This window comes from Pongo abelii, chromosome X (genome assembly GCF_028885655.2).
Source record: "Pongo abelii isolate AG06213 chromosome X, NHGRI_mPonAbe1-v2.0_pri, whole genome shotgun sequence".
Classification (NCBI taxonomy): Eukaryota; Metazoa; Chordata; class Mammalia; order Primates; family Hominidae; genus Pongo; species Pongo abelii.
The window spans coordinates 55,796,490-55,820,513 of NC_072008.2; positions in this window are offsets into that span (position 1 = coordinate 55,796,490).

Below are 24,024 nucleotides of genomic sequence, written 5' to 3' on the forward strand. Positions count from 1 at the left end.
CTTCCCTCTATTCCAGTAACAGCCATGTTTTCGCCAAACAGATAAAATCCAGCAAGTAGACATCCTAGATTTTCTATGGTAGTTCCTCAAAAATGTCCCATCATCCCTGTAAGAGATAAAAAAGTCTCCTAAATCCCAATACTTCTCCAGAGTGTATATTATCCCCAGAAGAAACCCAAGAGTCTGTTTTAAAATCCAGATTTGGGGATCATGTTTAAAAGAAAAATATATTACCTTTGCTCCCCTTTTACTGCCAAACTCACGTGTGTTTTTTTCATACATTATTTTCACTTACCTCCTGCTCCATCTTTAGTTCCCTGCATTCTGGTTTCTGCTTGCACCACTCTGTTGAAACTACTTTTGCTTAAGTTAAAATGACTTATTTTTTCAAAATTCCTTATTTTACTACTTTATTCCATTTAGTAAAGAGATATATGATATTTGCAGATAATGGAACAACAATCACAGAATATTTGAAGTTAAAGCTTTCCCAAAAAATCCAGATCATAATGTTGCCATGTTGGCTACCATTTAGGAGCAGTTTCCCCTTCCCTTATACCAGGAGGGTATGCCAAATCTCAGAAAGGGACCGCAACTAGAGGCGGAGCAAGTGGAGTTGAGGAAGGGATTGCACAGCGAATCAAATTTTTAAAAACTGTATCATGTTTTAAATGTATCAGAGAAGTTAGTATCTAAGGACAGGTGTAGAAAATCCTTTTTGTATGCAAATGAGGCCTTATCCAGAATCTAACCATGCCCTAAATTGATCTGTTTTTAAAAGAGTCCCCTTAAAGACACACCTGTATTCTATATGCAAACTTAAAATTTGAACCCTCTTTCTCACCAACCCTTTAATAGAGAATTAAACTGACTGGCCTATGATTTCTACTTCTTTATTATGAGGTACCTGTGGTGAGACCTACTAGTCAGAAGATGACTGAGGCACCAGAAAGACTTGAGCTGAAATCACATCCCAGATTTGCCATTTATTAACTGGCGACACTGGGCCAGTAACAGAAACTTGTGCACAGCCCTCCCAGGATTGTAGAGGAGACTAAAACTAACAGTCTTTGTAAAGCATTTGGTGGATAGCAAAATGCTTGCTATCTACATATGGTTGAAGCTAAAAAGAAAAAATAGTCATATCTCTTGTCCCACGTGTCAGTGTCCAAATACTCTCTTTGACCCACACATGTCCATAGTAGATAAGAAGTGCTAGCTCTCTGGAAGCATATTTTCCAGCACATTACATGGGATTGTTACCTGAGCAAATCCTCATCAGGCAGGGCTCTCCCAATGGGATGTGTCTTACTGTTGGCTATACTTGATAAAGAATATGAGACTCAGAGAACTTGAATATTTTTTCCAAAATAAATAGTAACTAAGACACAGAGCTGGGTCACAAGGACTGGATTTTAACCAGCAGGCTGTGCTGCATCCACAGAAGCTGCCCTGGTCTAGACCAACCTCTAAGGATCTATCCTCCACCCTGGTTTTGTTCTCCTCTACACCCAGGTCAAGTGTTGCCTCCTCCAAGAGGCCTTCTCATATCTCCCAAATCAAGAGAGAAGGGGCACTCAGAGCACAGAAGCACTACCAAGGCAGTGTCCACAGATTATAAAAGGGGTCATGTCACTCGGATTAGACCACAGTCCCAACGCCTGACCCTTCTATCCCTGCCCCTTTGTCAGTAGGGATAGGGCTACATAAAGAGGCCTCCACAAAGAAAACAGGTGTCTGGTAAAAAAGGAGCTAAAAAAACTTCCAAATCTCAGTCACATACTAGCACCTGGAGGGAAAGTGCTTTGGAATTATAGACTGGCTTGTGCAGGAAAACGTGCTTTTTCTCCCCTAGGGAAGGGCATTTTCTCAGCCACAGCTAAGCAAAGAGTTGCTCCAGTCTGGGTTAGCAGACCTAGAAGGAAATGCTGAGTCAGTCATTTGCTAGCTGTGCCACCTGTGGCTTGGATCCCAGCTGCTCTGAGACAGCCCTGCACCCTTTATGCAGGCAGGGAGGCAGGGCACAATTTATAAATACTTCTGTCTTCTGAGCCTTCGCTTTCTCCTGTGCAAAATCAGAATCATGAGAATGCCAGCCCTACCTAGATTGATTTATTCAGCAGATATGTAAAGAGCACCTACTGCTGCACTGGGCACTATGAATATACAGCCAAACAAAACTGGGCACAAAAGCAAGTAAGTCAGAGTCCCTGCCTGAGGTCCACATCGGGAAATGCATAGGAATGTGCTGTGAAGATTAATGTTAGTTAATAAAGGCCTAAAAACCACTCGTAATCAACAACTTAACATTTGGGAGGTGGGATTGTTACAGTGCTTCAAAAAGTTTCTGAAAACAGTTGTTATTGAGCTAGACACGCCTTTAAATCAGCCCACACGCTATCGTGACCAAACAAACGATTTCTTCATCGACAACTGTCCTGTAGGAAAACCTCAGAACAGCGTGATGGGTCACTACTGTCAAAATGAAAATGAATGGGTCTGCCTGGTTTAGGCCTTTCTGGAGTTCACTGGTTCCTCCAAAATGAAGCTGCGTCTAACCTTCTGGTGGACTTAACAGACTGCTATACCCCACTCCCAAAGTTCCCAGCTCAGTGGGTTGGGTGAGGCCCAATAATTTAGGTTTCTAATGCTGTACCAGCTGATGCGGATGCTGCTGGCATGGAGATGGCACTTTGAGAACCACTACTGTGGGATAATGTGTAAAGAAGCCCAGGTCAAGGCACTCTGGCCTTGGTAGCAGGAGCCACGTCTGATGGAGCTGGTTTCCCAAGACTGTGTTATGTTGGCGTCTCTTACAGATTCTAGCTGTGGCAGGTGTGGCAGGGTCCTTTGGGAGTGGGGTGGTGTATGAAAGAGCAGGATTGGGAAAAAGCCTGCCTCTGTGCTCCTGGTGGCTCACGCAGTACCTTGAAAACTGGACCCCTGAAGCCTCACACAGCCTTCTGCCTCCCAACCTGAGCCTCTTCCCCTCAATGACCTCGCTTCTCAGAGGCCAGCATCCCAAAGGGCAGACTTGGAGCCATTACCTGCCCCTGACTAGGGCTGCAGGGAGGGTGCCATGGAGTGGGTTCCAGTCCTTTGGGGCCCACATTTGTCTGCCCAGCCTCCTGCCCCTGCCCCCTCACTGGATGGATCCCCTCTTCTGTTCCTTTTCTTCCTGTGCTCCAGCTCGTAGCTGGTCTGCCTCTGACCTTCTGAAGCAACAGCCTCAGACACCACTGGAGTGTGCCCTCTCCTGCCCACGGACCCATGGTGACTCCCTGTGGTCTCTTGGTTAAAATGGAAACTGCCCAACTTACTCCAACTCCCCCCGCCCACCCCTGAGTAGGTCCAACCTCAACTTCACTTTCTGCTTTTTTGGGCTCCAGCACTTCAACCACAGAAGCCTCTGTATTGTCCGTGCACATGAGATTACATACGTGAAAACATCCGGCCTGTCAGTCCATTGCCTTCCCTTTGCCCTTGGATGTTCATTTCAAAACATCCCCTAGAGTAGGTGTTTTAGTTGGGGTTCTCCAGAGGGATAGAACTAATAGGATATATGTATCCTACACACACACACACACACGCACACACACACACACACACACACACACGTATATGTATATATATGAAAAGGAGTTTATCGGGGAGAATTGGCTCAAATGATCACAAGGCGAAGTCCCATGATAGGCCGTCTGCAAGCTGGGGAAGAAAGCAGCCAGTAGTGACTCAGTCTGAGTCCAAAAGCCTCAAACATAGGGAAGCCAACAGTGTAGCCTTCAGCCTGTGTCCCAAGGCCTGAGAGCCCCCCCTGCAAACCACTGGTGTAAGTCCGAGAGTCCAAAGGCTAAAGAACCTGGAGTCTGATGTCCAAGGGCAGGAGGAACAGAAGGAAGCATCCAGCACGGGAGAAGGATGAAAGCCGGAAGACTCAGCAAGCCAGCTCGTCCCACCTACTTCCATCTGCCCTGCCTTACCCGTGCTGGCAGCCGATTGGATGGTGCCCATCCACATTGAGGATGAGTCTTCCTCTCCCGGTCCACGGACTCAAAGGTCAGTCTCCTCTGACAACACCCTCACAGATGCACCCAGAAACAATACTTTATCAGCTATCTAGGCGTCCTTCAATTCAGTCCAATCAAGTTGACACCTAATATTAACCATCACAGTAGGGATCCTCAGCCTTTTGGTGCCTTGGATCCCTTTGATATCCTGGTACAGCCGGCGGATCCCTTAAGACAGTGATATTTTTAACATAAATACATATAACTAAATACACGGGATTATAAAAATGCATTGTATGGAGATGGCATTTTGTACTTTTAGAAAGATATTGTGATATGAGGAATTTTTTTTTATTAAACCTTACATAACTATCACAAGATGGGTATAATAACTACCACAGTTTCAAAGTAGTGCTGAGCATAAGTGATACTCTGAGAAATGTGAAAGAGGTGTAATGTGATGCTGAAATTTTTATTGGCGACACAGTCACATGTAGTACTACTATCAATGGAGTTTCATGCCTAGGCTCGTAGTTTTAGGACATGATCACTTTAAGTTAGAGGTGGGTGAAAATAAAGACGCAGCTCTTTTCCCCACACACATGCACATACCTCTGAATTCCAAGCTCTGACTAGGCTTGCTTCACGATGCCCTGAGCACTTTGCCTGCTTAGTGGGCCAAGGAATTACAGACCATTTATTAAGTGCATATCGTGTGCTCTTTTCTCTGTCTTTTTTCCCACAAAACTTTGGTATGCCCTATTTATGAAGAAGGAGTGATACAAAAACAAAGAGCATTATTTCAAAATCATACATGTATTAACACTTAAAACTGACAGAATTAAAGAAAAAAATAGAAAACCCACAATCACAGTTGGATATTTTAACGCTGCTCTTTCAATAATTCATAAAACAAAAGGCCATAAGTCAATAAAGATATAGAAGACTAAACAACACTGTGAACCAACTTGTGGTAATCGATAGTTATAAAACACCCCACTAATATACACCATAAAATACAGTCTTCCTTCAGTATCTGCAGGGGATTGGTTCCAGGACTCCCGTGAATACCAAGATCCTTGGATGCTCGGGTCCCTTATATAAAATGGTATATAGTATTTGCATATAACCTATGCACATACTCCCGTGTACTTTAAATCATCTCTAGACAACTTATAATACCTAATACGATTATGTGAATATGGTTATGCTGTATTTTTTAATTTGTATTATTACTTTTTATTATTGTATTGTCATTTTTATTTCTGTTTTATGTTTTAAAGTATTTTCAATTGACGGTTGAATCCACAAATGTGTAACCTGCAGATATGGAGGGCTGACTGTACACATCTTTTGAAATGTGCTTAGTATTCAGTAAGATACAGGAATTGAGAAACTTTTTCTTAGAGAGAACAATAGTAAATATTTTAGGTTTTGTAAACTACTCAACTCTGACGTTTTAGTATAAAAGCATCCATAAATAATGTATAAATAAATGGGTGTGACCGTATTTAAAAAAAAAAAACCCTTAATTGACAATAACAAGCTGCCAGCTCACAGGGCATACTTTGCCAACCCTAAGATACACTATATTCTAGGACCATAACACAAGTTTTAACTAATTCCAAAGGAAGAAAATCATACAGAGTACATCCTCTGTTCACAACCGATTAGAAATCAATAATATTTAGATATATAGAAAAGTCTCCATTATATGGTGTGTAAAAAATCACATTTCTAAATTACCCACGAGTCAAAGAAGAAAGAGCCAAACCTGACATAGATAAAAGACCAATAAAAGACATTGGTCTTTTATTACCAGAAAAGACCACTAAAAGACATTGGTCTTTTATTACCAGAAAAGACCAATGTCCCTCATGAACTAAGATCCAAAAATTCTCAATAAAATATTAGCAAATTGAATCAAGCAAGCTATAAAAGGATATTATATAACGATGAAGTGATATTCATTAAAAATTACAAGGCTAGTTCAACATTCAGGAATGATCTAATTCATTCATGACATTAACAGAACAAAGTGATCATCTCAACAGATTCAGAAAAAAAGGTATTTTTCCAAATTTAATCTACATTCCTAACTAAAACTTAACAAAAATATTAGAAAACTAGGAATGAAAGGATAAAAGTGCTTTATGAGATATATGATTTGCAAACATTTTCTCCCAGTCTTTGGTTGTCCTCTCATTCTCTTTATAATAATTTTTAAAGAACAGAAATGTTAAATTTTTATTTTTAACTTTTATGGGTACGTAGTAACTGTATATATTTATGGGGTACAAGAGATATTTTGATACAGGCATACGATGTGTAATAATCACATCAGGATAAATGGGGTATCCATCACCTCTAACATTGATCATTTATTTGTGTTACAAACATTCCAATTATACTTTTAGTTCTTTTTAAATGTACAATTAATTATTGTTGATTGTAATCACCCTGTTGCAGTATCGAATACCAGATCTGGGCCAGGCGCGGTGGCTCACGCCTGTAAGCCCAGCACTTTGGGAGGCCAAGGCAGACAGATCACTTGAGGCCAGTAGCTCGAGACCAGCCTGGCCATCATGGCAAAACTCCGTCTCTACTAAAAATACAAAAATTAGCCTGGTGTGGTGGCGCAGGCCTGTAATTTCCAGCTACTCGGGAGGCTGAGGCATGAGAATCGCTTGAACGCAGGAGGCGGAAGTTGCAGTGAGGGGCGAGATCGCGACACTGCACTCCAGCCTGGGTGACGGAGTGAGACTCTGTCTCAAAAAAATAAATAAATAAGTCAGCCCGAAATACCAGATCTTATTCTTTCTACCTAACTATATTTTTGTACTCATTAACCATGTCCACTTCCCCTAGCCCCCGCCTTTCCCAGCATCGGGTTACCATCATTCTACTTCACTTAACATAATGTCCTGCAGTTCCATCCATGTTGTTGCAAGTGAGAGGATCTCATTCTTTTTATGGCAGAATAGTACTCCACTGTGCATATGTACCACATTTTCTTTATCCATTTGTCTGTTGATGGACACTTAGGTTGCTTCCCAATCTTGGCTATTGTGAATAGAGCTGCAATAAAGATGGGAGTGCAGATATCTCTTCAATATAGTGATTTCCTTTCTTTTGGGTATATACCTAGCAGTGGGATTGCTGGATCATATGATAGTTCTAATTTTAGTTGTTTGAGGAACCTCCAAACTGTTCTCCATGGTGGCTGTATTAATTCACATTCCCACCAACAGTGCTCGAGGGTTCCCTTTTCTCCACACCCTCCAGTGCTCGAGGGTTCCCTTTTCTCCACACCCTCGCAAGCGTTCCTTATTGCCTGCCTTTTGAATAAAAGCCCTTTTAACTGGGGTGAGATGATGTCTCACTGTAGTTTTGATTTGCATTTCTCTGATGGTCAGTGACGTTGAGCACCTTTTCACATACCTGTTTGCCATTTGCATGTCTTCTTTTGAGAAATGTCTATTCAGATCTTTTGCCCATATTTTAATCAGATTATTAGACTTTTTTGTATTGAGTCATTTGAGCTCCTTAGATATTCTGGTTATTCATCCTTTGTCAGATGGACAGTTTGCAAATGTTTTCTCCCATTCTGTGGGCTGTCGCTTCACTTTGTTGATTGTATCCTTTGCTGTGCAGAAGCTATTTAACTAGATGTGATCGCATTTGTTCATTTTTGCGTTGGTTGCCTGCGCTTGTGGGTTATTACTCAAGAATTATTACGTTGCCCAGACCAATGTCCCGCAGAGCTTCCCCAATGTTTCTTGAATTCTTCATTGGTAAAACCAGGCTGATTATACTAGTACCACCTATCTTTGAGAGATGTGGACAGAATTCAGTAGCTACAGAAATAGCAAGTGCATAGGGCAGAGCCTGACACATAGTGAAGGCGAAATACATGTAAGCTCTTTGCTCCCTCTCAAAGCATTAGCTTAGTTTCCTCTCGGGATCTTTTCACGCATTCCTCTACCTGGAACTGTCTTTCCCTATGACTTGCCTTGCCTTCATTCAGGTTTCTGCTCAAATATCACCCAGAGAGGCCTTCCCCAACCCACCATCTCAGGGAATAAAGGGCATTTTCTTTCCCTTTATTCATTTTATTTGACTTTATTTCCCACTTTATAATATATGTGCATGTGATGTCTCCTCCAATAGGATCAAAGTGGCCCAAGGGAAGGCAGTTTTTCTTTTTTGCTTATTGCAATATCCTTGGTTCCTATTAGAAGCATAGCGAACTTTCAGAATGGTCTGTCGACTAAGTGAAAAAATAGTTGGAAGAGGTGCTTACTATTACCATCCTCATCTTACAGATGAGGTGAAATAATGTCATACAGCTAATAGATAGTAGAGTAAGGATTGAACCTCCACACTCAGACACAACATCCCTCTCTCCAACTAGAGTGTACTGTGTTTGCAAGTGATTTCAACGTTGGATGCAAATGGCCCTCAAATGTCAGATCTAAAAGTTGAAGTTGCTAAACGCAGACATTTCAAAGACCGACAATTGTGTTCTGTTATGCTCGTGCTTCAAATAAGTAAAATGTCCTGTCATTGATGATGAAGAAATTAAACGATCAGCATATATCAGTTCCATGCCATCATGCATGTGAAATCAGAAAATTCAAAAATACTTTATCCCAGTGTTCAAAGAGCAAATGAAAAAATGCTCAGAAAATATCAGAATTTTGAGAAATATCTTCTGTATAATGAAAAATCACGGGCCATGAAATATTAATGCAACTTCATAAAGAAATAAAATGATGGCTGTGTCTTTGCCATTCAAATTCAGTCTCGCCTGTGATACCTGTCTACTGAAATGAGAAGGCAACCTTCTAGAAATCTTACAAATCACAAAATGAAGGTTGGGGTGACCAAAATTTTAGAACATCAACCTTGGATATATCCACTGGAGACAAGAAAGCATTGTGTCATAATTAGTAGTACATGTATGCATTACTCCTTTAACATAAAATAAGAAAAATAAGAGTTCACTTACAATTACATATCATTCCATATTTCTTTCTTTGGTTTCATAAATGCCATTGTTTAAACAAGGTGACAGTGGGACTAGTTTACAGTGGCAAATAGTAGTAAATAAATGGACTATTTACACAATAGATGTGAAAAATATAACGGTATAGCATAATGTTCCTTTCTGTCTTTTGACACGGCAATTTATGGTAACTCTTTTTAGAAAATTTCTTATTGGATTTTAAAATTTTGTTGGCTATATCATTACTTTTTATCATACACAACCAGAAGACTTTTTAAAAGGCATATGCAGAAACAGCAGTAATAACCACACAGATATTTACCTACATTAAAAAAAAAAAAAAAAAAACCCCACTGGCTGGTTTCATTCTGTCACCCAACATAGTAAGATGTTTTTATTTTTTCTGTCATAACTGTTCTCTGAACTGCCCTCCATGTTAGAACTTCCTTTTTTCTTTTCTTTTGTGCAGTGGCTAATCAGCACGCAACCAGACTTATAATTTACTTAGACATATCCAGTTCTCCTCTTCCCAAGGCCACATTAGATTGCCTCCTGGCATCAGTCCAATGTAATGACATTGAACTAAATATCCTCTCAACAAAAGCGTTTGAGCATGGATTTTACTTCTACCTACAGTAGGTTTTAGATTGTAGAAATTGATTTCCAGGTTTCCAGAAATGTGCATTTCCTTTCTATACATAAGGCTTGCTTTGTCAGTCAATCGGGTCCTTTGTATCAATGATTCCTCCTATAGACTGTTCATAGCTAAAGTGTCCATAATTCTTAAACACTCTGAAGCACACTGGATGTCATTGTATGTTATATCGCTCTTTCTCGGGAAAAAGGTTTTTAAAGATCAAGGGTAATTTGAACTTGCATTGTTGAAGTTGGATTTCCTATAAGTTAAATTATTAGCAAAGAAGTTGAGAAAGTCCTGTTTGATGTGGAAGGCTTTTGCTAGTGACCTTTCTTCTCTTGATTTCTCAAGCAGTCTTTTTGCCAAAAAAAAAAAAGTGCCATGTCAGTTTTCATTGCAACCTACACATAACATAGAATAATTCAGGGGCAGTCAGTTGGTAGGTTCTTAAGCTCTTTATGGCCTCTGCAAGGACCTTCACACAGTTTTGGAGAAATGGCATATACATTTCTGCTTTACTGTTACCTCTCGTCTCCATTTTACTGTAATCCTTTTCTTTATTCCTATATTCAGCATATTTCCAAAATAAGAGAAAGACATTCTTCTTGTCTCACACTTTGAAAACATGATTTTATGGGCAGCTGGACATCTTAACATCTTTTCCATGGTTGGCAGCAATGACAGACATCTTATAGTCCCATGTCTCTGTCAAACCTCATTACTTACTTCTGCATGTTTGAGGAAACTAAAAAGTGGCAACAAACCTTCACTATATAGGTCTCAAAATCACAGGTAAGCAAATCACACTTTTCTTCTCATCAGTGTTGAGTACATGGTGTGCAGCACATTTAACAGGTAAGAGCTTTTCATGTTCTTTGATAGGAAGTTTGCAGGCTGGATGGATTCTGCCAAATTGTACATTTGCTCTGTCTTTCCACCATGCAGATCGATGAGCAAAGCTGAGTTTGTATTTGGGAAGATATCGGCAATCTTTTGCTCTATGTGTCTGCGGTTTCATTAAAATCTTCACAGGAATCAAGAAGACTATTTGCAACTGCATTTTCCAAATCGAATTACATAAGAGCTTGGGGGAGATGTTTTGGTCATTGCCATTGGATGGACATATCACTTGATACACTCTAGAAAGCATGATAGTTGGTAAGATCTGACAGAATAAGCTCTACACGCATTCTAAGGTCCCAGCACATCTGTGATCAAACTTTCTCTTATTCATGTACGGAACATGTTCGTTGCAAACTCTGAATGTAACTTCACTCAGCTTCATAGAGCAATCAAGGAAATGGAAGCACAATGTGTGTGGGGTCAGTGTGGTATGCCCACAATAATTCAGCAGCCTCCGTTTTCAATGGGACATTGGTGACTTTTCTGGGAGTCTTTCGGTTGCTTTCACATCCCCTTCTCCACCATACCTGACCCCAAGTTATTTCTGCATTTTGCGTAGTGTTTTCTGGTTTTGTCATTTACCTCCCTAATCCAGTCTTATGTGTTCTTCCATCTGTCACTAAAATAACACAATAATTTGTCTGTCTTTTTTTGGTCATGCTGGCAGTGGTATTGTCATCATTCTCGTTTTCATGATGTGAATTCTTAGATCTGTACTCACAATGTACAGTGAGTTCACTGTATTCACAACGTTAAAAGTTAAACCAGCACTATCGCAATTCAAGTCACAACTGTTGATCCACAGACAGAGTGCTAATGCTCAGGAATACAACATGCTTAAGTTGCGCACTAAATTCACATCAGAATGTCACCATGTATAATCCATTATTGGGGGCCCCAAATCATGGTTGCCAATATCAGCAGTGAGGGGATAAAAGCAACCATGGAGGCCAGGCACGGTGGCTCACACCTGTAATCCCAGCACTTTGGGAGGCCGAGGCGGGCAAATCACGAGGTCAGGAGTTCCAGACTAGCCTGGCCAACATAGTGAAACCCCATCTCTACTAAAAATACAAAAAATTATCCAGGCGTGGTGGCGGGGCCCTGTAATCCCAGCTACTCGGGAGGCTGAGGCAGGAGAATCGCTTGAACCCTGGAGGTGGAGGTTGCAGTGAGCCGAGATCACGCCATTGCATTCCAGCTCTGGCGACGGTGCGAGACTCCATCTCAAAAAAAAAAAAAAAAAAAGAAAGAAAAAGAAAACAACAACAACAACAACAACAACAAAAACAACTATGGAAACATGGAAAGTGGATAATCTGTGCAGTGTCCATTTCACACTGAAAACAGGGTTACTTTCAGCCCCTATATTGGGGGCCACCTGTAAGAAGCCTGTCCCTCCTCCCACCCCAAATTTCTACACCCGTCTGTGAAACCTGTGTCTTTGCATGTCCCTCAGAGAGGTTTCCAGGACACAGGAATCTCAGTGCTCATGTCAGGATAGTCAACTTCAACTATTTCAGCGGAAAGCCTAGTGAAATTTATCTAAAATGTGAAATTTGGGAGAAATCTCATCTGAAATCATGTACCAAACCTTATGGGTACATGCTGTGTGTAGCCATAAGAATGGGTTGAGAGAATGAGGTTAATGCAAAAATACTCAGATGAACATGTATTCGAATTTGAAAGGCGTTGACCATGGAATGCTAGGAAGAAAGTCTGAAATTTTAGCCAACGATTCAGATAATTTTGCGAATGTTTTACTTTGGTGACAAGTCATCATGTTCAATTATCTCTGGCTTGTGCCATAAAGGATATAAAGCAAATATTCGAAAGTCTTTTCTCAATAAACTACGTTTACCATCTTACTTCAAGTAACCTGCGGAAAGAAGCAACATTCTGAAAAGCTAGAAATTGAAATAATGAAAGTGTGAAGAATCCCTGGACCCAGTCAGCTCCTTATATCACTGCGGCTGCAAAAGAGTTTGGAAGTTCTAGCCGGGCGTGGTGACTCACGCCTGTAATCCTAGCACCTTGGGAGGCCGAGCAGGTGGATCACCTGAGGTCAGGAGTTCGAGACCAGCCTGGCCAACATGGTGAAACCCTGTCTCTACTACAAAACTACAAAAAATTAGCCGGATGTGGTGGCACATGCCTGTAATCCCAGCTACTTGGGAGGCTGAGGCAGGAGAATCGCTTGAACTCAGGAGGCAGAGATTGCCATGAGCCGGGTCTGCGCCACTGCATTCCAGCCTGGGTGACAGATCGAGACTCATTCTCAAATAACAAAAACAAAAACAATAACAAACAAACAAACGAACAAACAAAAACAACAAACAAAACGGAGTTTGGAAATTCTGTCAAGCAATGTATAAGCATTTTAAGAGAAATCAGCTGTTAAGCTACAAATTTAATCATGTGTTACATAGTTTTGTCAGAAATCACTTATTGAGGGGATATAAAGAACCCGTTTCAATATTTCATTGACTGATATACTGATTTATGTATTGATTGATATCACCATACCCTTTGTAAGTTATTGTGAATACCATCCTCATTTGTGTGTGCTCTCCAGGTTTTTTTCCTCTGCCGGCCCTCTTTTAGGGGTGGAAGGCGTTCTGGACACCAGGGTAGATTCTCTTCAGCTCTCAGTTGCTTTCCTGATTCTCCACTGGGATTTGTCCTACTGCAGCTGTGTTTTTTTAGAAACCAGTTTGTGTGCCCAGGAGCAGTGGTTGATCCACTTTGTGTGAGCTGCATGGTAGAAAGGGCAAATGACTCCTGTGTTGGGTGGTGACCTTAAACCACCTTTTCCTCCACTGCTCCTGTCAGGCCCCACCTCACAGTTTGACAGTCATTGAGAGACTTGAGGCTCCTTCCATCTGCCGTTAGAGCCAATCAGGCCTGTGGAGATCAAATGCTCTCGGTTTTCAGGGCCAGTTCTGATTACACCTAATTGTATCATTATGAAAACTGCAATTTGTTCAATGTGTGGGCAAATGTGATTGAATTTTTATATCTTCATGAGGACTCACATGCCTATGTTCACAAATCAAGATGAAGTCAAGTAAAAACATATACAAGACATAAAACCTATTTATGGTATTATCTTAGCCACCTAAAATATACATAGAAGAGGGGGGTTGCATATATTGCAATGCGTACGGTGGGAATTTGTGATGGTGAGATAATAGGTGACTTTTGTGTTTCTTTGTTTCCAAAAATCATTATGATGTGCTAATGTGGTATGTTTCATAAAAGACAAAAAAAAATTAAAAAATAAGGATAAAACCTCTTTCAGATCACTTTCCTCTACATTTGGTTTTAAAATGTAGTTAATGTATAATGGGACAACTTCTCATCTCCCCTTTCCAGTAAGAGGCCATCCTGTCTCCACAAGATTTGCCTTTACACACACACACACTCACACAACACCTGCACAAACACTACTGCATGCCCCTCCCCCCCAAACACACACAAAATCACATACTTTTCTGAACTTTTCTCACTTAGCACTCTGTACCTTACCGTTAGTGCAGCAGTGAACAGAGGTGTGATATTTGGTGGGGCACTCTGGTAAGATTGCCACCTCCTGCCCCGGTGTAATGGATCCCCAGAGACAGAGGAACCCCTAAACAGAAGTTTCTAAATAGTGCAAGATTCCTTTGTTATATTGCTATTGTCTTGAAAATGGCGCTGACTTTGGTAAAGACATGAGCCCATGCTTCTGACTCCTAAGTCTCTCTGGATCTCAATTACTTTCTCTACCAAGCTCACATATGAGACAGTTCATACCTTCTGTCACCTGGTTTCCTATAGGTAAGAAAATCTCAAGCAGGACGCCTTCAACATTCTTACCAAGGGTGCATGTTATTTTATAAATAATTTGTACATTCGTTCTTCAACAACAACAGCAAAGCGGTGCCTTTTAAAAGTGAATTATGATTGATTAAGAAATCCAAAAGACAACTCCTTCCATCCATGTTCTTTCTCTGGGAAAATAAACACTGTTTCATATTGCAGAGCCATTTTCTGAACCATTTGTTCAAGGGTGGCTTATTTCTGTCAGAATCTACGATTGGCATGAGGTCTATGAATATGTAGTTCACAGGTATTTTTCATATTTCTCTTGCTGTTGTTCCCATGAACATGACTCTTTCTTCTTCCTAATCTCTTGCCCCAACATTACCCTCACTAATGCAAGCAAGTCATTTTTAACTTTTTATTACGAAAACTTCAAACACATAGAAGCAGAAAGCATGTTAGAATGCACTCCATGTACCCATTAATTTCAAGAGCCATCAACTTCAACAATCATTAACTTTCTTCAATCCTTGTTTCATCTATCCTCCATCATACTTTTAATTTTTCTTTTCGGAGTACAGAGAAGCCAAGTATAGACGTCAAATCTTTTCATCCAGAAACAGACTTTAATAGGTAAGGGCCTGTTTTAACATAAGCAGGATACAATATCATACCCTAGAAAAGACTAAGACTGACTGAACATCATCTACTCTCCAGTACCTTTTCCATTTTCCCAATTGTCTCATGAAAGATTTTTTCCAGTTCATGTGACCCCATTAAGATCCGAAAAGTTCCACACATTGCATGCAATTTTCAGTGTCTCTTAGAGTCTTTTGATAGATTCCACTTTCCCCTCATTGTTTCTGGGCCATTTCTTTGTTCAAGAAAATATAACCTGCTCACTTCTTGCCAGGACTGGGGAAACAAACGGGTCCCGGTTTACAAATCTGGCTGGAAGATAAGGGCAGTCACGGTTCTCTTGATCCTTGAGCCACAGGGTTGAGCCTGGGCAGCTTTTGGGTGACTCTCTTCTTCTTTTTTCCATTTTCAAAATTTAATATGTTTCATGAATAAAACTTTCATAATGAAAAAATGGGCAAGTAAATAAAAACAAAGACTCTTGTGCCCTGGCTTTAATTGTCACTGTGGAAGGGGTACATGCTCCACATTCTGTTTGTAGCAATTAGAGGCCATCTCTCCCCAACAATATTTGACCCCAAAACATACACACCAGTCTAGGGAACTCGAGCAGTGGGTTACTTTCTCTCCTTACCACTAGTGCACCAGGAGAGTGGTCGATCTGGCAGGATCCCTTGGAAAGGTTGTTCTCCCCTAGGTTCTTAGATGGGTTGTCCCTTTGCCCACTTCTGGGAGAAAAAGGCCTGCCTAACCCTCACCCTCTTTATAGAGGGGTGAAGCCCCTTTTGAAATAGAGGCCCCTTTGAAACACTCCTTTCAGAGCTTGCTAGGTCCCCCAGGGAATAGCAGTAGAATTTTGAGCCTAGGGTATCAGCTATCACCTTCACCTGTGAGGATCACCCCCACCCCCTGCCTCTCCTTTTGCTTTATATTCAAGAGAGGAGCAGTCCCACCTTGATGCTTCTCATCCAAGTTATATCAGTACAGGTGACAGAGGTCAGGGGTGGTGGGGGTGAGGATTTCACCCTCTGCTGCTTTCAGGATTGGGTACTTTCCAGAAGCAAAGCTGTATAACGGGGATGCTATATTGAAATAATAAATGTGAGTGTTATTGATTCTTCTACCATAAATGTTTTGCCTTGCAACAGCCCTGATGGCCCCAGAGGATATCCCCTTGAGGAAAAGGATAACATTATATGGGAGAATTAAGTCTCTGGCAATTAGACAAAAGAGGTAAAACACAATGCTTCCCCCCTCCCCGGAAGCGAGACAGAAAGAGGGTGGAATACATGGAGAGAGAGAGGGAGGCAGAGACAGAGACAGAGACAGAGATTGAAATTATTTAGCTATATGTGACCTGAAACAATCTTGTGAAAAATCCTACAGGTGGAGGCATTAGATGGATGAGAAAGCCAGATATAGAGGGGGCCATGTGCTGTCCACACTGGGGCCTTTCTGACTGTTATAAAAGATTTGTTGCAGTCTGTGCGAAGACACGTCAAGCAGAGTGGATTTGGAGAGACTGGACCCACGTCTGCACTCCTGAACTTTCCTCAGCTCCCATTTGCTTTAGAAGAGATTGAGAATGTCTCACCAGCCTGATGGAAGGGTCCAGAAGGCAGCTGAATGTTTTCTGGCAAGCACTCCGTGGCCACCCTAATCAGGGTGAGTAGATCTTGGAGCGCCTCGTTCTACAAAATGAGGTGTGCACATGCAGAGATGGCAAGAAGAGCCATTGAGGCATGGGAAGGAAACATTAGCAAGTCTATGCATATTCGTTTTTATCACTGTCTTTTAAAAGTCTAATTTTGGTGTGTGTTTTATACTGAGAATTCCATATTTATACAGCGTTTCCAGTATATAATTTGTAAATTTACAAAGATACATATATTGTAGGTGTGGGCTCAACATCTTTTATTACTGTTGGTGTATTTGTTTTTCGGTGCTGCTGTGACAAATTACCACAAACTCCGTTACTGAATACAACAGAAATGTATTCTCTCACAGTTCTGGGGGCTAGAAATCTGAAAGCAAGGTATTGGCAGGACCATGCTACCTCTGAATCCTCCAGGGGTGGATCCTTCCTTGTCTCTTCCAGCTTCTGGTGCTTATGGCAATCTTCGTGTTCCTTGGCTTGTAGACACCTCACTCCAGTCTCTGCCTTCATGTTCACACGGTGCTCTCCTCCTCGTGTGTCTGTGTCTCCGTGTATTCTCTACTCTTTTTTATGAGGGCATCAGTCTTGTTGGATTGCGGGTCCACCCCAATCGGGTATGCCTTCCTCTTAATGAATTACATCTGTGAAGACACTGTCTCCAAATAAGGTCACCTTGTGAGGTTCAGGGTGGACATGTATTTTGGGGGGACATCATTCAATCCAGTACAATGTCTGATGAAAAATGATCAGAGACCATTGCCACAGCAAATGTGCACTGAGCACCCACATTGAAGTCTCAACTCTGAGTTGCAACCAAATCTCATATGGATCCACAATATTTGAAAGAGGAAAAAAAAAGTTCAGTAAGATAGGAACACACAGGTTGTATACACATATCAGCAGAATCCAGAGCATAGCACTCAAACTGGGGACCTCCCCCCGACCGCCGCTGCAAAGCCTGTCTACTATCGCTTACGTCACACCCCTTCCTCCAATCCCCAGACATGATTTTATAAAGGGAGATGGAGGTGTCCATAGATCTTAGAACTGACTCAATGATTGCTTGAAAGAGAGTAGCCAGACTGGAAGAGGCTGAAGAATGTTTAATTCATTGGAGAAATGTAACTGGTCACCCCTGCTCACCTGTAGTAACCATTGGATTGTGTACTCAGAAAGTAGGATTATTTATGGAAAGCAGACAAGTTTCTTTGTATTTCCACAACAACCTATATTGTATACTGTATTAAATTTTGAGCTCCTGTTAGCAAGATAGTTTGTATCCATGTGGCTCCCTTTCAATTTATGGTGTCTATATCCCTCTAGTGGCTTAGAACTTCACCTAAAAACGGACGTATCTCATATTAGCATTTTGGACCAGCCCGCAGATAATGGAAGGCAATGCCATCTAATGTTTAAAAGCAAAGTGTATATTTTGAACTTGGAGAGACCAGTTTCAGATCCTACTTCTGCCGCTTAATAGGAGTCTCACATGGCAATGTGTAAGCTACCTAACTTCTCTGATTCCCAGTTTACTCATCTGGAAAAAGGAGGACTATGATTCCTGTCGCTTAGGGTTGTGGTGAGGCTGAGATGAATGATATGACTATATACCCAGGACAAAATAGGTGCTCAATATATATATAAGCTATGGATAAGATTCACATTCTTGCTCCATTCTGGAATCTGCCCCCAGGATCAGGGGAGGGTTCTGTATCACCTCCAGAGCAACTTAGCACAGCGTTTCCCAGCTGTGCTACCACAGAATGTAGCCTTGGCTTTAGGATCATTTTACGCACCATCCCTGAGCTTCAGTAGTTTTCGTCATTAAAAATAACTTGGTATCCTTCACTTAAAGATGAGTGATGTAATATTCTGCTGTCAGCTGATATTTTTGTGTGAGTACCTCGCCCACTTGAAAATATTTACAGTCATTACCCTTGACGTCCTTTCCAGTAGATGATCAAAAAGATTCATTCACCCACACACTTCATATTTTGACTGTTTAATATGCACAAGGTACTGTCCTAGGCTTTAGGGGCACATCAGTGAAGAAAGTGTGCTAACAAGCAGAATTCTGATCCCGTGAAGCTTACATTGTAGCAAAATAATGGTGAATGGATAGAACCATGGACCGACTTGCTGGCCACAGACTTTGCTGTATTTTCCAGAGAAACCAGACAGGATAGACGATCTTTTCCTATCTTGGTAGGAACGTGACCAACTCCATTGAACTTGCTTATCTATTGTTGTATTTGGCAGTGATAAGTATCACATTTGCTTAGCCACCCCTTGCGCTTTACAAAGCAGTTGCACACACTGAACCTCATTTAATCTTCCTAGCCATGCTGTTGGCAGGCATCACACAGCCAAGAGATAGGGAGGAAGCCATATCTTCTGATTCCAAATCCCATCCATGTTTCTCAGGGCGTAACTAGTAAAGGCAGCTCCAACCCAATGAGGCCTGAGAAAATGGATGATCACAAAGCACAGTGTGCAGGGTGAGAGAGAGAGAGAGAGAGAGAGAGAGAAGAAAAAAGAGTGTGTGCATGCGCGGGCACACACCACATGGTCCTGTGCCTGTTTTGGTCACAGAAGGAGAGTTTTTCAAAAAATGAAGAACAATTGCCTCAGTGCAATCTATGATGCTTCCACAGCCCGGGGATTAGTACCATATGTGTTGACCTGCTGGTTGAATCCACCACTCGCAGGATGAATGGGCCAGCTCCTCCCTTCTCAAGCATCACAGGGTCTGATAACGCCCAAGGCTTACTTATGCTCACTGTGCACAGATCTCCCTGGCAGCAAGGTCCACACTCCTGATGACGTGGGAAAGGAAAAGATACTCATTTTGTATCCCTATCCTCATTTCGAGTTGAGCACCCTCTATAGTCTGCCAGGGCTGGGGTGGGAATAAGGGGCTGATATGGAGAAGCAGCATGCCACAACCAGTCCAAACTTGCTTCTCTGACTTAGGTCAGGGACATGGCAGCCCCTGAGATTGCTCCCACTGGTGGTGTCCAAAGGCCATGAACGTGGCTTGTGGATGGTAATTCCTAGGGTACGGAAGAAGGGGAAGGCTACTGCTGCCCACAGGTTCTTCGCAGGGTAAATACAGTGCATTTCTCTAGTTCCCCCTTTGCTTGCCCATCTCCACTTTGCTGCCAGTTGCACTCATGGGACTATTTTCAGCATACATGTGAAAACACGAATGCTGATGGGAACAGACGGTGGGGCTGCTTTGAGGGAAACCCTAGCATAAAGGTCTAATTGGGTCCTGCTCTAAGCCCAGCACCTTCCACTCTCCTGGCATGCCCACTTCTGACAATTTTCTTGGCACTGATCATTCAGAGGCACTTTTCAAAATCTACCTCCTAGACTTAGTCTCACACAACCTCATCACACATCCACACATTGCTTGCCAGGACTGGAGAGACACAAGTGTTCTGATTGGGAGCCTGTCTGGGGAATGTTGGGCACCATGGTTTTCCTGGCCCTTGGACCACAAGGTCCATGTGGGCGTCCTCCTCCCAACCTCCAAAATTCTGTACCCTGCCCTGTCGGAGTCTACCGAGAAAGGGCAGAGGACTTTGGGGTTGTTAACCACATGACGATGAGAGGGAGAGGCCATTTCTCCTCTGCTTCTGCAGAGTCCTGGGTTGAGTCCTGTGGATGGCCAGGGTCTGGTGTTGACATTCTTCAGGAGTTTTCAGTCTACGTATTTGTGAATTACAGGTTCCAAGCCTCATATGAAAGCTTGGCATGCCATGGACTGAGGTTTGCTAGGGCAAGCAGTCTGATTTTCCAGAGCTGGAAGGAGGAAGGGGTTGCTGGGAGACTCGTTGTGAGTCCTGAGGAAAACTTTGTGTGAGGGCAGCACTGGACCACAGGGCAGGATTCCCTTGGCTTCCCTCCTCATTTCTCTCCTTGCTCCCAGATATGTGGCCACTGCCTTGCATGCTAATCTTCTATTCCCTGTTATGGTATGTAGGTTGTTTGTGTTCCTTCATCCGCCTTGCACATGAGCGTTTTGTCTTCTCTTGAGCTGGGATTCCTGAGACCACTGGTTGAATAGAACAACAGATACATCTGCTTTATTCCTGCAGCTACATTCTAAGTAGCCATGTCAGGGGGCAGGGAGGCCTCACTGCAGGAAGAGGGAGCAGTGAAAAGAAAGAGCTGAGAAGCAGGGGCCATGACTCCAGACTTTGGAGCTGTTCGGGCTGGGGTCAAGGACTGAGTTCTTCTGTGCCCAAGACTCACGGGAGGTTGTGGGTGCCGCCCACTCACTGTAACTGCTCCTCAGGGCTGGGGACCATGTTGCCCCCTTCCAAGATTCTTTCAGTAGTCTGTGTGTGTAGTGGGGGACAAGACACAGAGAAGGAAACAGAGAGAGAGAGAGAGAGAGAGAGACACTAAACTGTGCGTATGTGTGATGTTGGAAGCTACCAGGCCAGTGTTTCTGAGATTCTATCTCTTATCAGAAACCTCCTTGAACTTTGGTTTTGTAACCTGTAAAATGGGGCCAATTTGACATGCTTCCTATGTGAATTTAAGTAATATGTGTGAATCTTCAGCCATACTGCCTGCAAACCTGTGCTGTACACGGTGATTTGTTTGCAGACGGACTTGATTGGAAGGAAGGCGGTGAGGAGCTTGCCTTCCTGAGAGGGACGGTGTGGGTTTGGCAGAGCTGCTTCAGAGTCCATGATTGGGTACGGGGTGAGGACAGGGCCATTCCATGTACCTCTACGCAGAACGCAGCTCAGCTCTGGCACCTGGGTCCTGGCAGCTTTGTGAGCTGATCAGGGGTAATGTCAACATCACAAGGGTGGAGGCTACAGTGAGGCTCTCTCAGGGGGCTGCTTGTAGTGTGCAGATTGCCCTTGTTAGTGACTTGTATCACCCTTTAGGCACTCCCAGACACAACTACTGTGGGAATCTCATCAATGTGTTGACGTCAACAGTGTGAGCTCTGAGTCAAACTCACAGTAGTGTGAGCTCTGAGTCAAACTCACAGTAGTGTGAGCTCTGAGTCAAACTCACAGTAGTGTGAGCTCTGAGTCAAACTCACAGTAGTGTGAGCTCTGAGTCAAACTCACAGTAGTGTGAGCTCTGAGTCAAACTCACAGTAGTGTGAGCTCTGAGTCAAGGTAATTGCATCAGCGTACAGAAAACTGGTATAAACATTTGCAAACATATGGTGTGTAGAGCAGTATATATATGTATATATAGTTATTATAATAATTATCATTATTATGATATTCCTGACTATGCATTGAAGGTGTACATATAAATGTTAGCACAGGTAAACTCTGATTCTTGGGATTAGGCTTAATGTTTTCCAGCCACCTTATTCTTCTAGGGCTTGCAGAAATGTGTGCAATGATCAAGCTCCTTTCCTGCAATCACGGAATACAAAACACCACAAAATAAGTTCCATCCTTTCTTGATCGTCAAGGCCCAACGGAAGTCATGCACACTGTGATATATGCTTTTTGAACTCCTGTGCTTCTTCAGGGGCTCACAGCTCTCATGACAGGCAGCAGTTGAACCTTTTGGCATTTCTTCTACTCTTTAGTTGCAATTTCTTGTTATTGAAGCTCCTTCATGATAAGAACCATATTTTGTAATAACTCCCTTGCAACAGTAACCACCGAGTGAATGAATGTGATGGGTCAGGTGCTGCTGAGCCAGAGCATCACTGACGAAAGCAGTCCATGGACTCTTGCCGCTTCGCAAAAGTTTGTTACCTCTCTGCGGTAAGTACAGCATTTGAGAGTATAAGTTTAGGAAGTTTTATAGCATAAGAATACACGTTTAGGAAGTTTTATAGCATGCAGTGAGAGTCATTTGGATGTTGAAATAATCAGGGCTTGTATTTTGTATGTCTTTGCTATATTTTTCTTCTTTCTCGTCGTTCGTTCACTTTCCTTGTGTTACAGGAATGTATTGACCCATGAGTGACTGATGTACAAAAAAATTAAACGGTTCTCCTTTAAAACAGAGAGCTCAAGAAGCAACAGTTTGGAGCTTTGTGAAGTTCGGCTGATGTATTTTCTGCAGCATGTATATAAAGCAGGAGTCATTATTCATGTATTTGGAGATGTAAACGGAGGGTGGCCCAAGGGAGATAACTTCGACCAGGTCCCCAAGCTATTGATCAAGTAGACGCTCTGGCTTCAGGACCAGCATACTTCCCCTCAACATGCATGGTTTACATCAATGGCTACTTATCAGGATTTCCAAAGTGCAGATAATCCAACTGTGGTGGGGCTTTTCACTTCCCCACATCACGTGGGCCAGTGATGCCTTCAGAGCAGTTCAGCAGCCTTTATGGAAGTCACTGCAGCAGGGCTCTGAAGCATCTTGGTGGAGCTCGTCTCTGAAAAGAGGCAGACACATTCAAGCATGTTATCTAAAGCAGTGTATGAAGAGAAAACAGAGTCAAAAGATACTAAATGTCCATCTGGAGGGAGGTGGGTACCCAAAGTCCTTGATTGCTGTTTCTGGGTCATCAGGGCTACTGGAGTGGGTAGAAGATAGGTGTGTGTGCTTTAGAGAAGCTCATTTATAAAATAATCTGCCCTCCCAATTTAAGACTTGGATGGCCCCAGTGGCCATTCTCTTCTCTGTTCCTTTCTTCTCATGGTCTCTGGCCTCATTCTCACTGCCTCAGAACAGCAAAGTGTTTATTCCTTTCCCAGGATGGGCCTGGACCCTGTACCCTGAGACCCAACCCTGCGAAAGCCATATCTGGACCCAGGCTTACCCTGCAGAAGGGGCTCCACACACCATAAAGCTTATTTCTTTGGGGGTCTCATTTGATAGGATCATTCCTTAGCAAGTTTGGCCGAAAGCAGGAAGAGGACAGAATGAAGTAGGGTCTCTCTCCCTCTCTCTCTCTCTCTCCTCTCTCTCTCTCTCTCTCTCTCTCACACACACACACACACACACACACACACACACAGAGAGAGAGAGAGAGAGAGGTCTAATGAGAACAGATCGCATGCACATTCATGTGGTGTGTGTGTGTGTGTGTGTGTGTGTGTGTGTGTGTCCATCAATCCAGATGATAATGGTCCACAAGGCTCAGTGGGCTCAGTGGCCCTTACTTCTCTGACTTGGTGAGAAAGCAGGCCTTTGGGTAGTAAGGGTGTTTAAAAAGTCAGTGGAAGGGCAGTTCTGTAGTTCTGGAGTGCCTGTTCCACTTGGAGCTGAGCCAGCCTTCAGAGGAGAGGTCTGTTTTAAGCAAGACAAGGTCACAGAGAGGCCCTGCCACTCAGCCTCAGACTCAGAATCGAGCTCATGCACACTGAAGTAGCAGTGGCACACAGGAGACTGAGGCAGGTGCCCAGACATACAGACTGTG